Source organism: Bactrocera oleae, chromosome 6, assembly GCF_042242935.1.
Source record: "Bactrocera oleae isolate idBacOlea1 chromosome 6, idBacOlea1, whole genome shotgun sequence".
Taxonomy (NCBI): domain Eukaryota; kingdom Metazoa; phylum Arthropoda; class Insecta; order Diptera; family Tephritidae; genus Bactrocera; species Bactrocera oleae.
Genome location: NC_091540.1, coordinates 56,235,498 through 56,256,642, shown reverse-complemented (window position 1 = coordinate 56,256,642; position 21,145 = coordinate 56,235,498). Strand labels below are relative to the sequence as shown.

At 33.0% G+C, this 21,145-nt stretch overlaps 1 protein-coding gene across 1 annotated transcript in view; it reads left to right on the top strand.

Moving 5' to 3' along the window:
* Positions 1-21,145, top strand: part of LOC106616587 (uncharacterized) — a 46,722-nt gene that overhangs the window by 19,865 nt on the left and 5,712 nt on the right. The gene's annotated exons all lie outside the window — the stretch shown is intronic.

Below are 21,145 nucleotides of genomic sequence, written 5' to 3'. Positions count from 1 at the left end.
AAATTATAAAGAAAATACGTTCTGTGGATTCCCGCCATTTGCATGCAAAAGCTCCTTAGATTATTCGGATCACAATTGAGATTCACTCAACAAAGATGTCAAGAATCTCGTAAAATATGTAATAAAAATGCAAATTAAAATTTGTTAAGCAATATTAATGTTGAATTTAATTTATGTCGCAAATATATCAGATATTTTTCTGCTTAGTCAAAAGCCTAATCTTTTGAAAAGCTTTATGAAGCACAAATAATAATCAAAACGATTGCTCACACCGTGATCACTTAGTGCATTTGATTGAATTAAATTTGTTTTGTTTTTTTCAAATAATTTTCCGCTGCATACTTCTCACCCATGCGCTTCATTGCCATGAAATGTCATTATAATGTGAATTTTCCATATAAATACCTTCTGATTGGTTACCCTTTAAGGCGAGCTTTAATGATTCACTGCGTCATAACGTTGAATTCCTTGCCGCCATAATTGCCAAATGGAATGAGAATTGAAAGCAACGGCAAACATTGTGTTAAAGTTACAAATTCCATTGAATTGCCGCAATAAAATTTTGATTGAATAATAAGCCGAAAAATAAAAAATCACTCCAACAATAAGAATAACAATGCAGCACGTCATCAAAGTGCGCATGAGTGAATGCCAAGTGTCGGTGTTTGCTTAGAAAATCATTTGATTGACTTAACGTAAAATAATACAGACTTAAAAGAGTACTTAAAACGATTTAGTTACAAAGAGAAAAGTAACCAACTGCTCCATAAAGAGTTCCTATTTCACATCATTTTTTATTTTATTTTTTTGGTTTTAGTTTATGCCTACCCACACATATTAGGTTTCAACGTTTTAGCTATAAGTTAAGTGCTAAGCGGATTTATAGCTCAGTTGCCGCCTACATCGAATCTTAGTTCTTCTATACGCTGCCAGCAGTGCTCGTTGAAGTTTGGTTTGAATCATTGCGCATGCGCGGCGTTGCAAATGTGGTTGTCATGAGCATGCTCATAGTTTTCATAATCGTTTTTGAATTTACAGTTTGATTGCTTCTAATGTTACAGCAGCAGCTGTCAGCGGAATTTGATATGTTTGTGGGGATAAGGTAAGCACAGTACTCAATTTTATACCCAAAAACACTACGTGTGGTGGTTTTATTAGTATTTTTAATATTTAAAGAATATTTTGGATCACAAAGTGGTGAAAAAAGGTCGTTAAAAAAGGTTTTTTACAGTGAGAATTCGTTTGCTATAAATATAAATTAATCATCTAATTTTATTTTTTAGAATGCTAATTTCCAATATTTTCAAATTATTTATTCTAGTTTTCAGAGGCCTAATATAATACTGTAAGCGTCTGCAAGCGGCTTAAAACAACATAAGTGGGGACTTTAAAAACGGCATATTCACAATGATTACTGATTACTTGATTACCTTTTAATGGTTACTGGATTACTGAATATACCCAGCGATTACTGATTACTTGATTAGCAAATATTAACAATATTTACTGATTACTTGATTACCGGCTACTAATTACTGGATTACTGAATATTCACAATGATTACAGATTACTTGATTACCGATTACTAATTACTGCATTACTGAAGAACTACTATAAAAATAGTTCTCATAGTTAAAGTGTTTATTGTTATGCCGAAAACGTTGTCATTGCATCATTTATTGAAGTTATTGTTGTATGTTTTCTTGAGTTTTAGTTTAGTACAAAATAGCATTGTTCTACAAATTTCTATTGCAAGCGAAACTTTATGGGAAACAATTTTTAAGAAAATTCTGAATTTATATGATATTTTATGGCCGTAACGACTTTTTCTCTTCCAGTTGATGTTATAGATTTCACGTCATTTCGATAGAAATGAACGTAGTGGGTTCAAGCTAAGCTGACATTTTTGAATGAATTTTTATTTAAATTTCTACTCAACTTATAATTTCGTTGTTATTTAGACTCCACCTAAATTTCTTTTCCCAGCATCTATTGACATTTCAAAATTCTTAAAGATTTGAGCGCTCATTGCTTTTTGAAGTAAGCTCTGAATTGACTATTATTGAAAATTTCAGTAAATTCTTCCGGAATTCTTTTTCTAAAAACTTGAGTGTTGTTCTAAAAACTTGAGTTTGAACAACGGTAAAGCTTAGAGAGCGATTTCAAGCCAGCTGCCTACACTATTTCACATATATACGCCTCTATGGAGCTTTGTTTAAAAGCCTCCATTGTTTACCTGCTGTTATTTTTTCATTGAGCAATTATTATGAACAATTTTGTCTGTTTTTCACAAAATCAAAAGTATCAAAATCGCCCACTCTCCTTAAATGCGCAGCGCGTGTTGCCACATTTACCGCCTCCGTTAAGCAAAATTGTACACTTCAATGAGAAAAATTGGCAAAACTTAATTAGCACCGCAGTGACAAAGAGTCGACACTGTCGTTGCACTCAGTTGATAAAACGCTTGCTATCGCGCGCTTGAAAAGCCGCTCAACGGGTAGCAGGTGTAAAGTGAGCTTATCGCTTTACTGCAGGTACATATATACATACATATATAGAAATGAAAACAGCTTCTGGCGATTGTAGCTTGGTAGCGCGCGGGTGCTGCTTGCAGTTGCTCATACGCCTTGGCAACCCACTTTGTAATTTCTAAAAATAATTTAAAGCGAGCGCTCACCTCCACCTTACCTCAGATGCATATGCACCAGCACATATCTATTACAAAATAACGTAAGATCACCGCATGTATAGTAAATATATGTGCATACCATATATTATATGTAAATATTTGTATATATGGTATATACGTGATTGTGTTACAAAATACAAATTAAGTGATTCAGCGGCGGTGGCAACTGATGGGTGGCAAAGCAATAACAAATTGCGTCATTCCATAAATAGTGCAAATAATTATTTATTTAGTGTGTTCACATGCATACATATATACATACCCATATGAAATATTGCTTTATACACATGTACTTGTGTGAGTATCGTATTCTGCGGGATATTCTAGGCGTTTATTAGCTAATGCAAAAAACCCACATCACGTGCATTGCGCTAAAATGCGAAAATATTGGCGAGTTTGCTGGAATGCAAGGTGTTTTGGCTGATTGCATAAGCTGTTAGCATGAATTATTAAGTGCGAGTTAAATGTAATCCGATTATATGTTATTAGGCAGGTTTTTGCTTGGAATACTTTTCGTACTTTTCCATTTTTAATTACTTTTTGATGCATTTAATTGAATATTTTTTGCTCATACATTTTTTACTGTACAAATCAAAGGGAGATTGAAAATAATTGGTTACACTTTTCCACGGGTCTATGTAATCAAGAAAGCCTGGCAAAATTTTTAAAATATATTTCAAAGTACCGACAAATTCTTAAAAAGGTTATGTGTCTTCTGCAAACGAAAGAGAAATTATTTCGTCTTGGTTTTATTTTTCCTTAATTTATGATGAAAATTTTTCCCCACAAGAACATTTTTTTTTAGATTTAGAATAAATATAAAACACTTAGTATCAGGCTGTCGAACTGATCTTGGCAACGATATGAGCATCCTTGGCAACCATATTTGCTGATCGCAGCTATTACGATAATCGCGAAGGACTTCAAATTTGTAAACATGTTATGTTGAATTTTTCCAATATTTTTTAAATTGATAGTAAATAATTTAAGTTTACATATTTTTTGATACATTTTCAGGTTTTAAGGATTCGATTAGAGTTCTAGTAGTTAATTTTCATTCAAGCTCCAGTCTAATAATCTTAAAAACTATGAACTCTATAACAAAGTATTAATATTTACATTAAGAATTTAGGACTAACAACCGCTCTTATTTAAAAAAATAAACATATATAATATACACGAGTAGTTTTATGAAATGGGGTAGTTCTTCAATATTCTTGCAAAAAAAGATATGATAATCTACATTTTTTAATGACTTTACTTATTTGCTGTTGATACTGAATTTGTCAAATTTTTAGTTCATAGAAAAATTATATATTTATTATAAGTATTTTCTATACTTATCGATGTTTTTCTATCGAAATTATGTCCAATTGCTTGAATAATTTTCTTTAATGGATCTTTGATTCGTAACTTGTAACATAAACTTAATTTATCAGCAGAAATGGCACGGAAAAGCTTCATAGGAGGTATACAAATTGTATAATGGGCGTGACACCTCCCCTTTTTGGTGAAATTCTTTATATCAAGAACTAATCGACTAATTTGAAGCACATTCGGTACATGACACTATCCCACAATTTTTATCTAACAGTGTGAAAATGGGTGAATAGTATAATGTTTTGCCAACACGTGAAAGTATTTCTCCGGCCTTGCAAATTGCGAGAGTGTAAAATGTTCGGCTACACCAGAACCTGGATCTTCCTTACTTGTTACATTTTTTAACATGTGTTTATTTATATTTAAATATGAATCTTTCTTTTGAGTCTTTCTATCGCTTTTATTTGCTTCTGGGTTTGTTCCTGAAGAGATGCCTATGGATATTGACTTAAATATTTCTTAAGCATGACTTGGAACCTTAAGTCCATCCAACTTCGGTTTCATAATTAGTTTTATAATCTGGAAAATATTAAACAAAAAAAACAAAAACAAAAATCTTATTACTGCAGCCATTACCTAAATAATATATTTAACAGAAATGTGTGAACCTTTCAAGTCGATCGGTCCAACCGTTTCATAGAAAATTTCTTTTTAATGTTTTGAGAGCCCATCTCACTAACTTACAAAATTCTTGCAAATAAGCTCATAACTCCGAAACAATTGCCGAATCAACTTTAAATTTTCCAATCTATATACATTGGATATATATGCAAAAAAAAAAAATTGTTTTTGAAATTCACAAGTAGATGTAACCCCTAAGGCCTGCGGATATCTCGTCCCTATTATTTTTAAATTAGTATATTGTAAAAATATATCGTGCAAAATGCATCAAAAGCTATTCGATTTAGTAAATATCTTTTTTTTTATCGATTTTTACCGTTATGGTGATTAAATGAACATCAAATAATGTTTTTTTTTTTTTATTCCAACGCTAATGAACCAAAAATATTTGTGAGAGCATCGAAAATAATAAAAAAATGTAATTTAATTACTAAAGCTTCAACAACAACAAGCAAAACCATAAAAGCGCTAAGCAAATTCATTTGCTGTCATAAAATGAATAAACGATCGTCACCTTAAAAATTTTGCTTACAGCTGTCAAAAATAATCAAAGCCAGCGATTTAAGGCAAAATTCAAATCGCTTACCAAAAAAGCAACTCAGACGGTAATAAGGAAATATGAAAAGGATAAAAATTAATGACCAAGAATTCTGGTGAAAAAAACACGCAAAGTATTTTGACATTAAAATTCAGCACAAGTACAATAACAAATAAATAGTTTAACCAAATTTGAGTGAGTAATCAGAAATATTTTTCATTTTTTGAGTGAGTATGATATAGTGCATGCCAAAAAAGGTAGACAGAAACAACAATGAAATGGCTTGAGCCTTTGCACAATAAAATAAAGTAGCAACAACAACAATAGCAAACCTTTAAGAGCAGCTGAGCGATAAACGTGCAACTCGCTAGCAATAACTCATTGCCAACAATTTCTATTTGTTATTTCGAATTTGTTGCCACAGCATTTTTCATAGCGATGCCTTTGTTGTTGCTATTGTATACATTTCAGTGGGTTATCCGCTTTTCACATAGCAAACAAAACGTGAATTGTGGCAATGACAACACACACGTACACACAAACACAGAAGTGCTTAGTAAAATGGAAGATTGACACATTTCGGCACACCCCAAGCCCCTGCCAGTCACATACATAAGAAATACTCATAGCATACACTCACACACTTGCAGCGGCACCCAACTCACTGTCGCTTGCTGCCACTTTGCATTGGCGGCCTGACGTTGCAATGAGCTACTTAATTGCAGCGCCGGCAATTTTCCATTGTTTTCGAGCTTCACACGCATTTTTAATGCCTTGCTGGAATGTCTTTGCCTCAACAAATAAATAAAGAACAATAATAAAAACAGCAACAATAGCTAAGTGAAAAGTATTTCGTGGACATAGAAAAATGCCGGTGTTGCGCTGGCGTACGAAGGCGAAGGTGGCAATTCGCCGGTGCTGCAGCAGACATTGAAAAGAGTGAAAGTACCTCGCGACCAAAAGCTAGCAAATACAACAACAATACAGTGAAATGCAATAATTTTGTTGCTGCTCTTGTTTCCTTTACATTGATTTTGAAGTTATTCACAGTCTCTTTTTACATATTTTAACTATTTATTTTTATATTTTGCATTCTCTTTGTTTTTATATTCATTTTCTATTTGACTTACATTAACGGTGCTTTGTGGTGCGATTTTTATCGACGAAATTGCTTGTACGCATGCAATATGCTGCAACTTGGAAAACCACAACAATCACAATTTACCAGCAATAACAACTTGTATATGTAACAAATTGCTCAGAAACTAACGAGCGGCTTTTCAATTTGTGCTGCATTGCGGTTTGCTAAAATAAACTATAAAAGAAACAAATATTGTAAATAATATGCGGGCAAAAATATATTAGGCCTATATACAGAGTATATATGTTTATAAATATATGTATATGAATGTGCATAAAAAATGGTTAACGTTGCATTTATAAGCTCTAGCTTATACAGACAAGCCGCTTATAGGCACCTCTAATATTAATTTACAATTAAATTGGAAATGTTTTAATAAATAGTCGATAAATCAGATTGTGATAAGGACATCAGGTTGAGGCCTTAAGGGGCACACCTAGTCTGAAACTTCGAAAAAAAATAGTTTTTATAAATATAAACAAGCTTATTTACGTGTAGAGCTCGAGACGCCTGTTCGTTGCAATGCACAGAACTCCTAAATGTGGATCAAAAAGACCGTCGCATATCGACAAAGCGCCTAGAGCTTACCACAAATTTATTTATAGCCTACGGATTGGTAATCAAGATATTAAATTTGGAATTATTATTTTTAACAAGATTCTGTCAGTTTTCGATAACCTCAAAAAAGAGCTAATCATCTTTACACAGATTCTAGAAACATCTATTCCTCTTCACTAGATGTCCAAAATTTGCAGAAAAAACTTATTTTAGGTAATACCCATCCCTTTGAATTATTTCCAAATGTTGACTGGCCCTTCGAGTGGCTTCCTAAAACCACCTTTGATTTGTTTCCCTAATTGGAGTTCTTGACACGACCAACTGACATTTAATAGTTTCACCTGCACGAAATCTATATTATGAATAAAGACAGGTCATAAATACTACCCCTGGCTACAATTTGACTCTAACAATTCCTAACTTATCAATACACTTTAAATGTACTTCGGTATATATTAATAAGGGCAAGCGAAAGCCTTTACCAATTTCGGCGCTAACTCCACACGGTCCAAAATAACAATTATTGCTTATAACACCATATATTGCTTGTATGGTACCTTTCATAGGAAAATCACCAGATTTCCATGACAAACTCGAAAATGGTACCGAAGTTGTAAAATGTAAAATTTATTTTGTTTTTTATTTGGTTCGGAAGTTTCGAGATATAATGTACACTTTGGCTTTGTTAATATTAATGAATTATTACTTTCATATATTTAGGTATATGGAACCCAAGTTTAAGGCCTTTAATTTTTTTCTAAAATATATACAAACTCGGTTTCAAACAAATTTTCTTCAAGTTTTCTTGATTATTTACTCGGAGGCAAATGATCCTATTACAATCAAAATTTTTGCATACTCACCTACAATGATTCTCCAGTTTTTTGATTTGATCAAAAATCGAATTTTGCCACGCCAAAAAAACAACCAAAACTTAGCTAAATTTAACTTTTTTTTTAAACGCCGCCATTTTGAAAATTTTTTATTCTATTTTCGAACGCAGTTCATTGTATGGATAATATCTTATAGTATAATTTTAGTTTGTTAATTTTAATAGAATAAATTTAAATTTAAAATAGTCTTATAAAGTAGTTCATTTTGTTGATTGTTGAACACCACTATCATTCGAAAAGATAACTTTAAATCTGCAATTTGGAGTCTGTCATACGCCTCTTACAATATCCATTGCATTGCAGTAGATAATCATCTTTATTCATCAAATTGCAATTCGAAGGCCAAAAATAACTGTAGGCTTTCTCACAGATCTATGCAGATATATTTTTAGTATTTTCTATTGCAAGAAAAAAGTGCCAAATGTATGCAACTAAACCTCGCATAAATGCGACGAATTAGAAATCCGGGTTTTTTGTATAGCTGCACAGTGTCTAGATTTGCATGCATCTGCTTTGTCAATCAGACAATCAAATTTTATGTAAAGGTGGGACACTAAAAGCCGATAATTGAGTTTGACAATTGTAGCTGCATTGCTCCACTAACACACCTACATGCGGACATTTATGTTACACATTGCATAATTGCCAATTTAGCAACACAAATTTTCACTAATAGTGAAAGAAGCACAAATATATATACATATAACTTATACATACATATATACTTATATACGTACTTACCTACCTACACACATACACACATACGAGTGAAGGTATTTCAAATCCGGCTGACCGAGATCTGCCCTTATATATATGAAATTATATGTATACAGTATGTATGTATGTATATGTACAACACATTAACCCGATTAGCTTGCACATTTATTTAGTTGAGTGCAATAAAATATAAATACAACGGCAATAAAAATAAAAGCATGTAACTAAGTCATTTGAAATTTAAAATGGTCTAAAACGCTTAAGCGTACAGCGCAAAAGTCATTTGAAAGCAAAAGAAAGCGATATAAACAATACAAACAACACACAGTAACAACTGCAACAACAAGCGACAACAATGCAACGCGCCCACGTTCGCTCAGCGACGCTTCAGTGCTGTGTTGTACATTGTCAAAACTAAAGACTTAAGCGACGAACGTGCTGAGAGTGTGAGACACATCACAATGCCCCCACAACGCGACCCTATGCGCGCTGCCAACATCAACAACAACAACAAACAAATAGTCGACGGTTAGCGAATGCAAAACTTTGGAAGCCGCATTTTCGACGTCATTAGCATTTAACGCCCGCCGCGCTGAAAATAAAAAACCACGCGCAACAACACAAATAATGCATGCAAATGCTAAAAACAATAACAAAAACTGATAGCTAGTGTCAGCAAAGAGGAGGGGACTTGATGGCAGGTAGGTGGCTGGCAAAGTGTTGATAGAATTAAGTGTTTTTGGCACCGAACAGCAAGCTTATATATTTACATATACTTGCACACATACTTAAATAAAGAAACACATATATATAAGTTTGTGCAACATATGCAACGCTGCGTTTAGGCGAACAGGTTCATTTACTTGGCGCTCACGCACTAGGCGTCCACCACCGCTACCTCGACAACTACCAACAATTCCCCCGCTTCCAGCGCCACCTATGTATATCACCACCACCGCTGTCAGCACCAACACCTTCACCCCAGCTGCGTTAGTCATTTGCTACTCTTCTTTTTGTGATTGTTGTTGTTTTTCTTTTCTTCCACTGCATTCGCCCACGGCACACGGCTAGCCACAATAACGATGATTAATTTCGTATTAGCGGCATTGCCGAGGCCTAAACTGCCGCAATTATGAAACGATCTGTTGCATTTTAATCGCGCTCCAATCACGCGAATTCCACAAAACAAATGTTTGATTGCAATAAAAAGCGCCCGAGTATGGCAAACGAACAAATGCAAGCACGCATGTAATTAATCGCTACTCAGCGTAAGTATAATATAAAAAACAATGAACTAGGCGAGCTTAATGCGAATATTTTGAATTAATTGATTTTTAATTTTTTATGTTTTTAATAGCTAAAGTGCAATGTGAAGTTAATCCAATGAGTGAATTTTTTTTTAAACAAAATTTGAGTGTTCCTAATAGGTTTGAATATTTTCAGCTGAGTTGCAATCGGTTAGGAAAATATAATGTACTGCATAATGTAAATAAAAAGAGAAAAGAGAAACAGAGTTGCCATATTAAAAAAAATTAATATTAAAATAGAAACTAATAATAAATAATATACCAAATTCTAGCGATATTTTTAAGAGTAATAGATCAAAACTATTTTAAACCGAGTTCACATAACAACTAAAGTAAAACTACTTACTATTTGACAATTGTCATACCATCTTCGAAAAAAGTATTTCTTACCAAATTCTAATACTACAATGAATTTTTCGAAATGAATTTTTAAGAAAAGCGCGTTTTCATACAAACTGTTTGAGCTGAATTTTAATATTTTAAACGGGAACAATACTGGACAGAAGGTTCTAGGCAAATTTGCATCCGGAAAAAATTACATTCGCTTGTGGTTTGCATGAAGAACACATTATTGGTTCATATGTTTTAAAATCTTAGGATGGAGCCAATATTATAATGGTGAGCGCTACAAGAAAATTAGTACTAAATGGTTTCAAAAGAATGGTCCAATTAGCTACATATACTTCCCCGCAAACCACATCATCACACAAATCATGTGATTTGAATTCGTTCGACTACTTTTTGTGGGAGTCCGTTAAATGAATTATCGACACTGTTTAACCAGCTAAAAACACATTTTATTTAAATCCAGCATTTTTAACCGATTCTTAGGTTTAGGTTTTGAAACACTTCCCTTCCTATTCAGGACAAATTTTTTCAAAGGTTTTTGAAATAGTAAATAATATAAAACTTAATAATGTATAGTTGACCTGCATAAGTTACTTGCACAACAGTTCTGCCGATTACAGAATTTTTTTCTTGAAATGCTTAGCATACCGTCTATTATTTCTTAATAGTACATAGTAATTTTGTGGCAATACAAGCATGCGGAGGAGTAATACCATTTTTTTTACACATGTCTTTTTTCTTTTATAAAACTCCTATTTCCTTTGTGAAAGTCTTTTCGTGATCTCAACCGACTAATGATCCATTGCCGGAGCGTATGTTTGAATATCTGTGAAAGAAAAAAGTAGCAAATGGATGATATATTACCTCAAGATTAAAAAATAAGCATATATTTTTAAGTGATTGAAAGTTCTCAATTGGAATATTGACATTAAACACTATTCAAATTGGAAGAAATTGACAACTGTCCTTATAAAACCATAAAATTATGAAAATACCGCGAATCTGCGAAAAATTAAGTTAACGAATTTCTTGGAAAACATTATTGATTCATCGAAAGGGTTGAGTGAGTCGTTAAGCAATAATAAACAAAATTATAAAATTACTTTATACTAAAAGTTGCTTCATGTGTTCAATACACAACGGCTGTCATATTTACTTTACATATTAACTAAGCCACATTGTTTGTTCTACCTCCATGCAGGCAGAATATCAATACATGCTTCAATCTACAAGTAGTATTGTTTAGAATGTGGGAAGACACGTTGGCGTATGAGTAATTTCAATACCCGATCACATATTTACAGATGTATCACTAATGATATGTGGACTCATCACTACAAGTATTTATTTATTCGCATTTGTTTTCAGTCGAATAATTAAGTGCCTATGGGGTTACATCGTTTTGGTGTTTTTGCATACATATCGAATGTGCATATATTATATTTGAAAATATTCCCCAAAAATTTTAAGTTGCTCGAGCAAATTGTTTCCGAGATATGGGCGTATTTATAAGAACTTTTTAACTTAATCTTAATCGCCTACAAAAATTTTAAACGCGTTTTTCTCGAAACGCAGTTTTCAGAGACGGTGAGGAAAATTTCTTCTTCTTGAATTTTCAAACGACCTTCTTAGTTATTTTTGAATTTGTTTAAAAAAAATCACAAAAATCGAATTTTTTTTGGGAAATCAAAAATTAAAATTTTGACTAGTCTTTTGATCATTGCCTGTATTTATTTATGTAATAATCAATTTTTTTTAGTTTTTGTGTTTGAGATAATTTTGAGTGGGGAAGTCTTCCTCACCCTAAGACACCTTTTTTCGGAGGTTCTCTTAAAGTTCGGTTATGAGATGATGGGAATCCACAATTTTATAAAAGGAATCGTTGATTATTAAAATGCAATAAATTCGGTAAATGCACACCATTTATTTAATTATTGAACATAATGCATTTTCAACAAAAAGTTCACAAAACAGCATTTTTTCTGACTTGCAAGTGAACATAACCCCTTAAATCTGCTGTAACAAGTCTTAAACACCTATGAGAGAGCTTGCAACATCGCATACAAAGTGTTTGCAAAAAAAAATTGAGATAATAAACCCCCAAATTGTTTATAACAACGCTCCGCAATCATTTTACAGCTTGTGGAAGCTAATTTTATTGCACAGCAATTTGGTTTTTGCACCAATTGCGATATTCGCGGCAGCCATGCGGGTCCATGGGTGTAATTTTAGATAAAAACACACATGTGCAAATAAACAAAAACAATTTGTATCTTAGACTGGTGGCAGTGTGGGCCTTACTGCCAAACACACCTGCATTTATTTGCAAGCAACATGCATTGCAAAGGTTTTTTGGAGCAAACACACATACAAATACATAGACAACCATTTCCAGATGCCCACACGGCCGATAGCTGCCAACCGCTTCCGACGATCGCTGACCGTTGCCCACTTAGCGTGCACAGAGTGGAAAAGCACGTTTGTCTGGTGCAATTTTTTAGCGTGCTCTTTGTTGTTGCTTTTTCCAACAACATACAAGTATTGTATATAATTTGCCAACATACATCCTGAACTGTATAAATATGTGATACAGATTATCGGATCTGCGCTGAGCTCACTTACTATTTTTGCTATAATTTTTGCAAAGTCAAAACTTTTCGATTTTGTTATTGCGTGACTTGCGCTTACGTAAGCCGTGCTACACAGCAATGCGGCGCAGAAGTGCTTACATACAAGGCACATATGCCATAAAAATCACTCCGGCGCCTTCGTTCGTTATTTGTGATTTCGCACAATTTTCGTTCGATCGCTGCGCTCGTTCGTCGTGTGTCGGCTTTGCTGTTGTTTGTCAACTGGCTGACCAACGTTGCTCCCAACAATGTTATCAACAACTCAATAGTAGAACAATACGTTGCTAATAATGTTGAAATATGAAAAATAAATTTGTTCGGATCGTAAAAGTCTAATTTGACTGTCCAAAAAGTATGTTATGCTGATGACCTCATAAATCCAATCGGTCTTTGTGCTGGCGGGCAAAGCTAAAAAAAAAAACCAATGACACAAATTGCCAACACAAATTAAATGGATTCCCGTAAAAATTGGTTGCTTTTGACGTTAATTGGCAGAATTTGTTACAAGTTGCCAAAAAAAAAATATATATATTGAGGAATTAGCAATTCGGGCATAAAGTCATTAAAAAATACAAATAAGGAAATGAAATTTTCGAAGAGCGTTCTAGCTGACGAAGAATTAAAGCAAAATTAAACATTTAGCTTATGGTTGCAATTACAGTATGGATCGCCGTGATTATTGTAATTATTGCAAATTAAAAAAAGGAAAAACGATAAATTCGGCTGCACCGAATTTATAATACCCTTCACTGAATCAAATTTCCTTTGACAGCTATGCTATAATGTGTTATATTAGTCCGATCTGAACAATTTCTTCGGAGATTGCGTCATTGCGTCAGGTAATAACCCAAATGAAAAAGTTTTCCATACAAGCCCTTGATTCCGATAGTTCAGTTTGTATGGCATCTATATACTATAGTGGTCCGATATCGGCCGTTTCAAATGAGAAGAAAAGGACGGGTGATAAATTTCACATCGATATCTGAAAACTTGAGGAACTAGTTCGTATTTCTACAGACAGACGGACAGACAGACAGACAGACGGTATGTATGTACATGCTTAATAGGGTCTCTGACATTTCCTTTCGGGTGTTACAAACATCGTGGCAAACTTAATGTACTCTGTTCAGGGTATAATAAAAATAAAGTCTGCAACACGTAGTAAATAGAGTTAGCAATTTTAGTAAAAGTTAGTTCACACGACATATCAAATTACTTTATTTAGCTCTCATATGATTCTTTGGAGCTGTTTTCTACTAGCAAGCAGTTCCTGCATGAAATATAATTAAAATTAGATAAATATATATAATTTATACATTTTAAATAAACTTAAGTTTGATTTTATGGAATTATTTATTAAATTAGTAACTTTTTTATTAAATACTTGAATATCTTTACGTGAGCATCCGTCGCGTACGATTCAAATGCGAGAAACGGTGAACTTAGTATCGTTGCAACATTGCTACAACAACATTTTATATATTGCTAAACGAGCACTTCGTATATTTAATTTCAAATCTCTTGTTGTGATGGAGAATCCTCAACCTCAGATTATGGAATTAATATTTCATTGAATCTGTTGAAAGATTGTCTTTTATGCAGAATATACGACGACGTGGCTACCACGTTTTACTCAAAAAATTGTTTTTACTGTAAAGGAAACCTATACTCCTCTTGTATTCGAATGGATCAGGATGTAAGCGAGGACAAGAAAAATATTTATAATTCACAATAACAATTTACTAAGGAAAACCCTCATAGGTTAGCTCCCAAGTTGTTTTTCCAATGGAATCATTTAAAATTTTGCAGAAGTATACATTTTGGGGATTCTACTTTATTACGAACGCAAATATTTGAGTGGCACAAAGCATTCAGTGAAGGTCGCAAAGTCATGAACTCCGACGAGTCGTCCATCGAGCTCTGTAAATGACGATAGCAACGAAAAGTAAAAGAAACGGTGATTTAAAATCATTGTGCTGACATTAGAGTGATAACAAAGGATCTCAACATCTCTTATGGATCTACTCAACACATTTAGGTTAATGTTTTGGGTATAAAGCGTAGCTATGCTAACTCGTACCAAAAACCTGAACCTTTTGCCAAAACTTAGTTGAGGAAAATCATCAAAGGAATCATTACTGGACGTGAGTTTATGAATATGACATCAAAACTGTCTAGCAATGTAGAGAGAGGTGCTACAAAAATAAGCCAAAACCTGAAAAAAACCAAAATTAGCTAAATGCACTGAAAACCATCCCAGCCGAAGCTAAGTGTGTGGAAAATTGGATTAAGCAATGGATACTTGCATTAGCTCAAAAAGAGCATAATTTTGAAAGCGATAATGAAGATTTGTATTAATATACTTTAAAATGTTGCTGCTTTGTGAGTCCGGGTCACACTTTATCAGATGTTATATACATATATTATAAAGCTTAGGACTAGGAGCTAGACGTTCTTGAACTTACATGTTGCGTTTCACTCTTGAGAGTCATTACTTCCCAGTTATATACAATAACGATTAACGAGGAACCAGCACGAATACCGAAGACAATACCAGTGCTGAAATTCGGAGTATTATTATTTACTCTGAATCATAATAATAATATATTATAATAATAACAAACTAAAATTTTTGCTTTACTGACAAGGGCCATCAGCTTCGGAGCAAAATTTGTTGGACAGATCCATCTTAAAACTTTTACTTTTTATATTGAAGTGAAACTTGAGGAATATGAACCATTATCATAATGCGAACAAAATTAAGCGTAACACATTTGAAAAGGAGGTCTGACTAGCTAAGTTGTTGATGAATATTACCATGGCTATATGTATGTGTACATATGTATACCCTATATACATAACACCAGTTAATAAGCTCAGACCTGTAAATGTACATTTGTAAAAATAAAATATCCACATCCGTTCATTTTATTTATATGTTTTGTGATTAACGGTACTTGCACGTTTTATGCCACATTAGCAATAATTCAACAGATAATTGGACATTTTTTTCAAGTTTCCATTACTTTTAGCGGTCGATGTCAGGTAGCATGATAAATGAGACATATAAATATGCACGACATTTTCACTTGGCGTGGCATGCAACGAACCCAACTCGTAACTTTTATGATTGCAATGTTGCATCTGTTTATGTAAGAAAACTTGTCATTACAAGTGGAGAAGTGAAATCAAATAAAATCAGTTAAAATGATAATATTTATTGAGTTTTTAAACTGCTTTAATGCAAATGTAAAGGTCATTGTCTTACGAGCTGAGATATTCAATATAATTTTCGCCCATTAATAGTTAATAATTTCGATAATTTATAAACAGTATTGATGAGATATAATCATGATCACCCAAATATTCAGTCTTAAGACCATTGGTCAGTTTGAATAGCAAGTACAAACAATTGAAAAATACTGAATATATGTATGTACATATTAAAAAATGTATACAGGGTCGAATTTAGAACTTTAAAAATACATTTCGTTCGGCTACGAATGCATTCGTGCTTGTTTTAAGATAAGATATTGTCCTTATAACGAGCTACGGTCGAAAAAGAAATAAAAAAGCTGGCAAAATGGCGGCATTTCAAATTTGAATTTAAACAAAAAAATCTATTTTGAGAAAAACGCGTTTAAAGATAAACTGATAAGCCGCTCGGACTTTTAATTTAAAAGGCTGTAACTCCTAAACTATTTGAAATATTCCTTTAAAAATTTATTAAGTAATTTTTGAAGATATATACAGTCAATATAGGTATGTGAGAACAAACAAAATGATATTTTTGAAATTTCACACTAAGTGTGCCCGTTAAAATATGGATATTTGCACTACGAAGCTACTATGTTATTTGACTTGGTCTCCACAGTCACGAAAGGGGTAATAGTAAATCATTACTCTTGATTTTTCCAAATAATGACGGTCTCTCGTCAGTCGGAGTTTTTAGCACGAAATTATGAATTTTGAGGCTGGTTTCAGAAAGAGGAAGTAATAGCGCAATTGTTTATGATCGCTGTCACCAAAATATGCTAGTACTTTATGTTCCTATCGAAAAAAACACCTTAAGTATCGCTGCCGGAATTAGTTTTATCCATTATTAAAATGTACCTGATAAAGATTCGTTCTGTCTAAAACCTCGTTTAATATTAAAAAGTCAGCGCGGCAGCCCTAATTCTTACTGGGCTTCTGTGTTCAGCGATAATTTTAAGCAACGGGAGGGGTGGTAACTCTTAGATAACTCCTTTAAGTTTTAGACGGTTCTTGAAAAAATGTGAGGTTTTATGATAGATATGATGAAGATATTCTTATGAAATTAACATTTTGAATTAAAAAAAGTAAAAAAAGTTAACTTCTACTGCTTTGCAGCTATAGTACCCATCACAGGGTATTCCGATTCGAACAATATGTTCGCAGATTATAGCCATACTTTGACTAATAATCTATGCCAAACTTTGTTAGGATAATTTTTGAAATAAAAAAATTTCCAAAGAAAGACTAGATTCTGATCATTCAGTTTGTAAGGCAACTATATACTACAGTGGTCGGATATCGGCGATTCCGACAAGTGAGCAGCGTCTTGAAAAGAAATGAACACGTGCAGAATTTCAGGTTGATATCTAAACACCTAAGAGGCTAGTTCGCGTAGGGTTTATAACGTTTCGTTTTAGGTGCTACAAATGGCAAAATTAATATACCCTGTTTAGGGTATAAAAATTAAAAGTGTGTGCAAAAATTTCAGAGCGGAAAATTGAACCAAATAAAGTAAGTTTGATCGTGTCTAGTTTACTTACCATAGTTCATAGATTTAGAGTAATAACTGAAAATTTCAAAGTTGATAACCCAAGCCACAGAAAATCAAAAATCAGAAACAACAACAAAAAGAAGCATTACTTACATTTTATATTATTCGCTGTAAATTTACTTAATACAATATTATTTATGAGCACCGTTAATAGCGGATTCGCCAAAATCCACTGTCACTGTCACTTTCAATGCTGCTGCTGCCATTTTTTCCTCCATTTTTCTATTTTTCACTTTGTTTCCAATATTCCGAAACCCTGCTCTTGCGTAATTTTGCGCTGCGCTCAACTCGTTTCTTATCGCTCTTTGTTGTTATTGTTACACGACTGCAACATGCAATCGGAATCGCAATCACTGGCGGTGATCTTCATAACAAACGGAAATGTTTACGATTGGAAGTGGGATAAATAGAGAAAATACAAAATAAAATTATACAAACAAAAACAACCAACGGCAACCGCAGAAACGCAACAACGGGTTGGCTTTTTGGCGCGCCCGTGCACATTGTTGCTTCTTTTCCTGTTACCATTGGCGCCATACTACAGCCGTAATTTTACCAAAAACGAACAACAAATAAATACCGACAACAACAACAAACACGCAAACCACAGGCTCTCAACTCGCAGCGCAAAGTCATCAAGTCTGCAAAGCTTTTTGTTGACATTCGCAAGCGACTACCGACTACTCTGCTTCTCTCGTGCTCACCCTCACCACACTTCACCACATTGCTAACTCTTCGGTTGCGCTGCCTTTCGCACATTTTGGCGGCACTTCTTCTTCGCCCATCTTCTTGTTTGTTTGTTGTTATTACAACTTTTTGTTGCTGTTGTGATTTCGGTTTTTCGACTGCCGGTTTTTATTTGTTTACATTTTTGGCTGTTGATCGAAGCATAGTCGTTGATCTCGACCCTCTCCGTGTGCGTACATATTATATATGTTTTGGTCTGCTGGTCGCATCTTTCACAGCTGTTTGTCCACTTGTTGACGTCACAATCGCCATAGAGCATTCAAAAGCAATTATTTACTTTTTGGCAATTAAATACGAAAAATAAAAGAAATAAATGCAACAGCAACAACAAACAACGAAATTTTTACTTCTTTGTGAATGAATGGGCAATTGAACGATAAATTATGCCGTTAAGTGGTTGAGTGAATGAGCGCAATGTGCCGTTGTTGTTCGCTGAGTGATTGGTGAATGGCTGATTGAGCATATAAGTAAATAAAATAATATTTTTGTTTGAAATTCGATCTGCACATCTTGAATTATTTACACACGGCGTATAAGCGATTTGACATTGAACTGGCACTTCGAGTTGGTTTTATGTGAGCGGAACGTAACTTCAGCTGTTAAGTGATAGGAACTTGTGTTTTTTTTTAAGATATGTATATAGAAATTAATTTTTTTAATATTAAAATAAAAAATATGATAATAAAAAAAAATAAATAACATAAAATAAATTATAAAAAATAAAAATATTTTGTACTTTAAAATCTAAAAAAAAAAATTATATAATATTTAAAGAAAATGTATAATATATAAAAATATATATAAAAAATAAAATTGAAATCGAAATCGTAATTTTTAAGTGCTAAAATTATTTTAAGGGTGGTATAGTAAAAAATTTACAAAACCTTAAAATATTTATATTGTATAAAAAAAATTTTGATACTAAAAAAACGTGCAAAAAATAAAAATTAATATTTTAAATATACATAACTATATTTAGAAAAAGAACTAACACAAAATAAATTTTTAACATTAAAAAATTAATTAACTAGAAAAAAGTTATAAAAAAATATAAAGAATATTGTCATTTTTAAATTGTATTAAATGTAATGTAAAAAAAAATTCAATCCAAATATTTATTTAAAAAATTAACAAAAAAACACAAAATATAAAAATTAGATAACCAAAAAATGTATATATATGTATATAGTTTTTATATAGTATATTCGAAAGATAAATTAAAAGCAAAAATTCAATGCAAAAATTAAATAAATAATAAAAATAAATATCTAAAACACTACAAGCATTAAATACTCAGTTAAAAAAATACGAGTAGGCACTTTGTTGTCATGTTCGCTGTTGATTAAAAGTATTTTAATGGCTTACATGCCGACCAGCTGTGGGTAGATCGTCAGCAATAAATTTTTCACTCACAGTAGGCGAACCAGAATGGTATGTCGCACTTTATATGGCGATTGTTAAGCAACCGATTGAGAATAAAAATTTATCAGTGTGTGATATATAAAATAAGTAATGAAATAAATAATGTGGCTGATAACTAGCTTATGTGCTCGCAAAATAATAATAGCAAATAAGTGGTAGGAAGCTAAGAAACTGCTTGGGTACGAGTTGTATAATAAATTTTCCTAGTTAAGAAGCGTTATGCAACTATATTTATGATAATGGACATTATTTTAGGTAATGCTAATTACATGTAGTAGTTTATAATTAGTGGAGGGTTTTTTAACCTCCACTTCAGTTAGTTTTTATATTCTGAACAAACTACTCATATATTTGAATTGCCACGTCAGAGACCCTATAAAGTATATATGTACGTATAAGTATATAAGTGACCAGCGTGACGAGCTGGACCGATTTAGCGAAGTTCGTCTGTCTGTATATACGCGATCTAGTCTAGTTTTTGAAGTATCAATCTGAAATGTTGCCTTCTCACCCCAAGATGCTGCTCATTTGCCGGAACCGGATATCATATCACCGGATATCACTATATCATACAGCTGAAATTTAGCATGGACAAAACAAGGTCACAATCTCCTAACAAAATTTTCAGATTAGAAATTTCACAAACCCGTGTAAATTAATTTCGTTTAAGTTCTCAGTTTAAATGAACCAGCATCAAATTTGATAAGATTGAAAAGACAGAAAATGGATCATATGGTATATGACTTTGCTGTTTGGATTGCCTTGCATATCAAAGTTTCGAACCAACATTCACAATAATGTCGTAATAGAAAGTTTGTGAGTTCGGAAAGGTTTTTAATATTTTTTTATAATTTTATATAATGATTTTTATTGCGCATGAAACTTACTTAGTGGATATTGATATAAGCACCCTCCATAGAAGTATGTACATTTGGGAATTTTCTCTGCTGGCGGGTCCTTTAGACCAACTATGGTTAATATTGTTATTACTACACACTTTGGTAGTGATTATGATATTCGCTTCGCCCAACTGACCGATCCAGCCTAAGTCTAGTGTGAGGTTGATTTCGTTAGGTTAAGCCTATTAAACCTATTAGTATCTTGTTACCGCTTTCGCGCAATGAATATTTATTGAAAATGAAGGGGTTTTCTTATAAGGAATAACAGCGAAGACACTTCATTTGCTTTAGTTTGCCGCAGATGAGACGGATTTGAGGTATACCTCCATTATCCATTTCTAATACCTTTTCTGTGAGTCTTAGAGAGATTCTATGAGGATTAGAGAGATAACAGCACTTTTTCTTATCATTTGAGGTGCCGCCATGTTATTAAAAAAATGGTGCGATA